General features: G+C 44.8%; 1 long non-coding RNA gene across 1 annotated transcript; it reads left to right on the forward strand.

Annotated features, from left to right (window-relative positions):
* Positions 1-5129: 5129 nt before the first annotated feature.
* On the forward strand, positions 5130-6931 carry LOC307136688. Its single transcript, XR_013817822.1, has 6 exons — positions 5130-5226; positions 5814-5887; positions 6114-6161; positions 6245-6328; positions 6479-6684; positions 6853-6931. It is a non-coding gene; the product is annotated as an uncharacterized lncRNA (long non-coding RNA).

Below are 6931 nucleotides of genomic sequence, written 5' to 3' on the forward strand. Positions count from 1 at the left end.
CCATGGCAGTAGGCAATCCTGGAAGTGGGATCAGATGGCAGGATTTAGAAAAACGATCAACAACTACTAGGATGGTGGTATTACCGTCTGAGGCCGGAAGGTCAGTGATGAAGTCCACTCCTAGGTGTGACCATGGGCGTTCTGGAACGGGCAGAGGAAGGAGTTTCCCAGCTGGCAGATGACGAGGAGATTTGGAAATGGCACACTCCCTACAGCCCTGCACGTACCTTGATATCCGAAGCCATCCCTGGCCACCAGAAGCGTTCTTTAAGCAACGAGAGGGTTTCATTGACCCCCGGGTGACCAGTACCAAGTGACGTGTGAGCCGAGTGAATAGTGGGAGTGCGTCGTGTCCGTGGGATGTACAACAAGCTTGGTGGACAGCCCGGCAGAGGGTTCGTGGAGGCATTGGAGGAGGGGATAGTTTCTTCAGACCAGGTAATAGGACTTACGATGAGGGAACTTGGAATAATGGGTTCTGGTTCTTCGGTTTGTTCATCAGGAGCATGAAGACGGGAGAGAGCATCAGCCTTAATATTTTTTGTACCTGGGCGATAAGAGATGGTATAATTGAAGCGGGAGAAAAACATAGCCCAACGGGCTTGTCTTGGGTTTAGTCTTTTGGCTGATCGAAGATATTCTAAGTTCTTGTGATCCGTTAGCACCAGGAACACATGTTTGGCTCCCTCCAGCCAATGCCTCCACTCTTCCAAGGCAAGCTTAACAGCAAGGAGTTCCCTGTCACCGATGGAGTAGTTGACTTCCGCCGGGCTGAGCTTGCGGGAGAAGAAGGCGCATGGATGGAGTCTACTAGGCGTCCCCTGCTGCTGGGACAACACCGCTCCCACTCCAGTTGTGGAGGCATCCACTTCCACGATGAAAGGCTTTTCTGGATCTGGATGGATGAGTAAGGGAGCGGTGGTGAAGGGTTTCTTAAGTTGTTCAAAGGCGTTGGTGGCTGCCGGGCTCCAGGACAGAGACTTGGGCTTATTGCGTAGCATACTGGTGAGTGGATGAGTGATCGAACTGTAACCTTTAATGAAACGTCTGTAGAAGTTGGAGAATCCGAGGAAGCGTTGGAGTTCTTTGATGGTTGTGGGTTCTGGCCAGTTGGTGATGGATTCCACCTTCCTCTCGTCCATCCGGATGCCACTGTGGTCTATGTGATAACCCAGGAAGGAAACTGATGTTTGGTGGAATGAACACTTTTCTGCCTTGAGGAACAGGTGGAATTGACGTAGACGGTTGAGGACCTCCGCAACGTGTTGGCGATGTTCGGCCCGGCTCCGGGAGTATATGAGTATGTCGTCGATGTAGACTAGGACGAATCGATGGAGAAACTCCCGGAGCACCTCATGGATGAAATCCTGGAATACGGAGGGGGCGTTTACCAATCCATACGGCATGACGAGATACTCATAGTGTCCAGTAGGGGTAATAAAGGCAGTCTTCCACTTGTCCCCCTCACGTATCCGGATGAGGTTGTAAGCGCTGCGGAGGTCCAGCTTGGTAAACACAGTGGCACCACGGAGATGTTCCAGGGCCGCTGGGACGAGAGGAAGGGGATATCGAAACTTGACGGTGATTTTATTGAGAGAACGATAATCGATACATGGCCGCAAGCCTCCGTCCTTTTTTGCCACAAAGAAGAAGCTGGAAGCAGCAGGGGAAGTAGACGGCCTGATGTAACCTTGGGCGAGGGCTTCCTTGATGTAATCCTCCATGGCCTTCTCCTCCGGGATGGATAATGGGTATATCTTACCCTTTCGTACTGGTTCACCCGGAAGCAGGTCGATGGCACAGTCCCATGGCCGGTGTGGAGGCAGCTTGGAAGCCCGTTGCGGGCAGAAGACATCTCTGAAGGGGGCGTAACACTTGGGGACGTCAACTGAGCGTTGTTCAACTGGACTTTCGATGGATGTGGCACAGAGAGTTAAATCAGGCGGAGACGATGGTGGAAGAGGAAGTTCCGTCAAACAGCGAGAGAAGCAAGTGTCGCCCCACTTCAGGATTTCGCCCGTTTTCCAGGAGATGGTAGGGTTGTGCTGCTCCAACCAGGGGCGCCCCAGAACCACGTCAGCAGTTGAATCCTCCAGAACCAGCATATGAGCCTCTTCACGGTGTAATAAACCCACTTGTAGTGTAACTGGTCCAGCCACGGTGCGAACGTGCTTGCGACTGAGGGGTCTGCCGGTTATGGAACTGATCCTGTAGATGGTCGGAGACGGAGTGGTCTTGAGGTGTAGTTGGCGGCAGATGGCACCGGAGAGGAAGTTGCCGGCTGACCCCGAGTCGAGGAGCGCGACCACTGAAAGGGAGACATTAGCGGCAGTAAGGATGACGACAGTGGTGAGTGGTTTCATCTTATGAGTAGCAGGAATAATAGCACTCACCATGGGTCGCGGGGGTCATGTGGGGCATGCAGCAATGACATGCCCAGGTTCACCACAATAGAGACAAAGACGAAGGGTCAGTCGACGGCGGCGTTCTTCAGAAGACAAACGGGAATTTTCTATTTCCATGGGTTCTTGGGCTGGTTCTGGGGTGCTGGCGGGTTCGGATCGGCCGAAGGGCACGTTGATGGAATACTGGTCCTGGTGCTCTTGGATGCACGCTTGCATGCGAGTGGCACAGCGAATGGAGAGCTGGATGAATTTCTCAAGGCCGATGGAGTCCTCGCATGCAACGAGATGCAGCCGTACCCGAGGTTCTAATCCTTGCCGATACGTCGTTATCAACGCCTGTTCATTCCATCCGCTGACTGCTGCAAGCGTTCTGAATTGCAAAGCATAATCGTAAATAGACATGGATCCTTGTTTTAAATTATAAAGTTTCTCACCAGCTGAAGAATCTGTGATCGGTTTCCCAAACACTTCCCGGAAGTGGGAAATAAACGCCAAGTAGGATTGCGTTACTGCGCCCTGTTGTGACCAGATGGAATCGGCCCACATCAATGCTTTGCCGCTGAGCTGAGAGATGATGAATGCAATTTTAGATGTGTCGCTCGGGTACAGGTGCAGCTGCATCTCCAGGACCAGTGTGCATTGCAGTAGGAATCCGCTGCAATCCTCCACCGATCCTGAGTAGGGCACCGGTTTGGCCATGGGACTTGCATACGGAGGTAGTGAAGGAGGACTGTTGACAGAGTTGCTGGTGTTCGCTGGTTTAGGTGAAGGGACAGTAACGAGTGGGTGGTGGAGGAAATGTGCGGCGTAGCGCATCCACCAGTTCTTGAAAGGGATCCGGCTGGCTCATACTGGGTCTTCTGTTTAGGTCCAGTCTTCTGTTACAGTACACAGGAGGCAGACACAGACGTAACAGGTAATGGTAGTTTATTTGACCACAGTAGAGCAGATGAAGTAACACAGGTGAGTAAACTGGTTGTAGATAGATGTTGAATGGATATGATAGAGATAGTTACTGTCCTTTGCTTTGCAGATAGATGAACGTTGGAGCTTGGAGATCGCTGGAGAACTGAGGAACTGACTGGGACACACCCACACAGCAGACGAGGAACACAAAGGGAAGGAGACACGCTGGAGACAGGTAAGTATGCAAAGAGAAGTCCTTGAGGTAAGCATAGCACAGAGTATATGCAAACGAGACCAGACATGGAGTGCTGTGTGAGTGTGTGTTATATAGTGCTGGTGATGAGTGCCGTGATGAGGTGCAGGTGATGGTGATCAGTACTCAGGAGATGGCGTGCGTTGTGATTGGTGGAGGTTGAAACCTGACGTGTCTGTGACAAGTGTTCATTATTATTATTATTTTGACCCCAAACACATGTAAAATTTTTCACGAAGGATGATTGAAGCATGTTATGTTATTTTTGTTTAAAATCTGTTCTCATAAGAGTAGAAAACATCATAATGCATCAGCCTGATACTTCAGTTTTGTTTCAGGCACTTGGTAGCAGGTAAACAGGATATCCTTGAGCTCAGCTCTATCCCAGATAGCAAAAAATATCGGCACGGCTTCTTTTTGCCGCCGGCCCTAAGCTGTCGGCTATAGGTGCGTCCCGCTGGCGGTGATGAAACGTTTGCCGCCGAATACGTCACTCCCATTTCTTGCGAGATGCCGCGGCCGACTAGCCGGCGGGCCGCCGGCTTCATTTTCTCTGGCGGTTGCCTCCGCCTAATGGACCGCGGCCGGCTGGCGGCAAGCCGCTGTGAAATACAAGGATTTCTACTCTCAAATTCGACCAGCCACGTTGGCTATGTTTGGCTTGTTGGGAAATAGAGTGGAACTGACAGCATTTTAACTAGTTCTCACATTTGAAGCGATTATAAAATCATAATAGCCTATATGTGAATTATATCAAATATTAGTTTTTTTTGCTCCAAAGCCATTAGGGTTTATAACAGATTCTTGACTCTTGATTCCATGATAAGGTTAGGTTTAGGAAATTACATTTAAATTTTCACTTGATTATTTGCATGTCGAGTGTGTTTAAACAGTGTTGGTCAATTTGACCCATAATGGATGTAATACTTTTTTTTTTTTTAGCATAATAGGAGGGTTAAGAAAGTTTGAAAGTTCATTTTAGGATAACACTTATTTTTGTATTGCCCTTTTTTCTATTTCTTTTTGGACTGACTTTAAAATAGACATGACAAAAAATTAGAACTAACTTCATGACATTTTACTTTGTTTTCAAAACCCATATTTTTCTGAAAAACAAAAATATATTATTAATTATTTAGGAAAAATTCTACATTCATAAGACAAGAATAACTCAAAAGAAGCCCTCTAATATTACCTCTTATAAAGCTGATTTTTACAACTTTGAAACCCTCTCAAACATGAGGTCGCAAAACAAAAAGCTTACAAAACAGAAACCTGAAAGCTTTTCAATTTCATGTGACTGCCTTAATATTATAAAGTATTTTCTATCTCAGAATTCTTATTTTTATTATTTATTTTATATACAGTGTTACATTTGTTGTTATTCTTTGTTCTACATATTCGGAACTGTACCACAATGCTTTATTATTTTTATTTTTCTCTCATTGTACTTTTTGTATTGTACTTGTCTATACTTGTCTATAAAAATAAAATAAAAAAAAACAGAGAAGAACCTCCACCGGCCGAGAGGGGCAGTATACCTAAAAAAGGCGGAAGACAAACCGGTAAAACATACAGATTTACCAACAGCGGCCGCTCATCACATGGTTTTAGTATTTGAAGAGAGGAGATCAGAAAATATCCTCGACTACGAGCGTTTAAGTAAGTACATGTTTCCTTTTTGTGTCACACAATATTATGTTCATTTTTGATGTATATACCGGTAGGTTGTTTTAATTAGTTTGTTCAGACACGCACGCTGATATAGTGCACAATTCACAGTGTTAGCTAACACGTGCTGTTTCGCCTTTTTTACACACTGAGTTCAAGCATGTTCTACATGTTAAAATGTATCTAGCTACTGTAGGTAAGTTAGCCAAAGCTTTACATCTAGAAAGACTTAAGTTTAACTTTTGGTGTTTTCTAACAAAACAGAATGATGTATATAGGTTATTTAAATTATTTTGTTAGTCCGAACAAGCATGCTGCTAGGTCAGTTTTAGCAAGTGTTAGCTAACATGTGCTGTGTTGCTACTGTTCTTCTAGCATTTAAGGTCATTTATGAGTTATTTCTCTGAACTGCTGTACTTTTTATGTTTGAGGACAATGCAGTTTACTTGAATCACTACACTGAATGAATACATTTTACTGTTCCACATTTGGCTGACCAGTTTTCCCCCCCACAGCATAGCTACTGTATATTCTGTATATAACGTTAACAATGCGGTTTTGTTCACATTTTCTTGCAGATACCTTGACCAGAGCACAATCGGTTATCTTCATCCAAGAGACCTACTATTGGACAATCGTTTCGGCTTTCAAGGTAAATAAATTGTTAGTCACAATGTCTAGTTACTGGGCTATAAGGAGAAGAATATTGAAAGGAGTTGAGATGGACAAACAGGAAATTGCAGATGTTGGAAACTTTAACAGTATGGAAAATTGTGCCTGTAGTTGTTGTTTTATATATATATATATATATATATATATATATATATATATATATATATATATATATATATAATTAAAATAAAATATTTTTTATGTAGATTTCCAGAATGAGAACCAAGCCCTGAGGGAAAGCAATGCACAAGCAGGTGAGAACATGCACTCTTTCTTAAATTTTACTTTTTTGACTGTGATGTAGGTCCAAAATTACCAAATGCCTTTCATTTTGTAGCTTCGGATGACAGCGGCTCACTTCATGAGCAGGTGAAGCAAGTTGGGACAATGTTGACGACGTTTGCTCGTACTGGGCAATCAGGTACAACTTGCAAACAACACCTGTGGTTGTTGGTTTAATTCCCACTGGGGCCACCTGTACATGTAGTAGACCTAGTTGTAAATGTCATAGTTTAGTAGTTGAGGGACCAGGACTGACTGCTTTATTCTTTTATTCTGTGAACCCCTGTAGGTGCAGATCAGACCCTAATGCTGCGACGTCTTGGAGAGTTTGGCGATGTTGTGCGTAGCATGGACAACAAAATGGACACTATGCTGCAACATTTCAGTGCCAATGTGTCTTTTGGAGAGTTATCCCTGCCAGGGGGTCTGTTACTCCCCCTAGACAACCCATTTGGCGTTGCTTGACAACAGTTTGAGGCAGGATAAAGAGCTCCAGTAAGTGTGCTGATTTTGTTTATAATGCTGTAGGGTAATCTAAAAAGTAAAATTTAAGATTGTACACTGCATATTCTACAGTCTGAATCCACAGCCTGTCACATTTTTATATTTATGTATGAGAAGCTTCAGAGATATGTAATTTGTAACACTTTTTTGTATTTTCAGCTTCGGTTTTTGGCAATCAAATGTGGGAGGGACCTAAAGACAACCGTGTGGCGAATACTTCAGAGTATCTTCTCTAATC

Source organism: Gobio gobio (genome assembly GCF_949357685.1).
Source record: "Gobio gobio genome assembly, chromosome: 13".
Classification (NCBI taxonomy): domain Eukaryota; kingdom Metazoa; phylum Chordata; class Actinopteri; order Cypriniformes; family Gobionidae; genus Gobio; species Gobio gobio.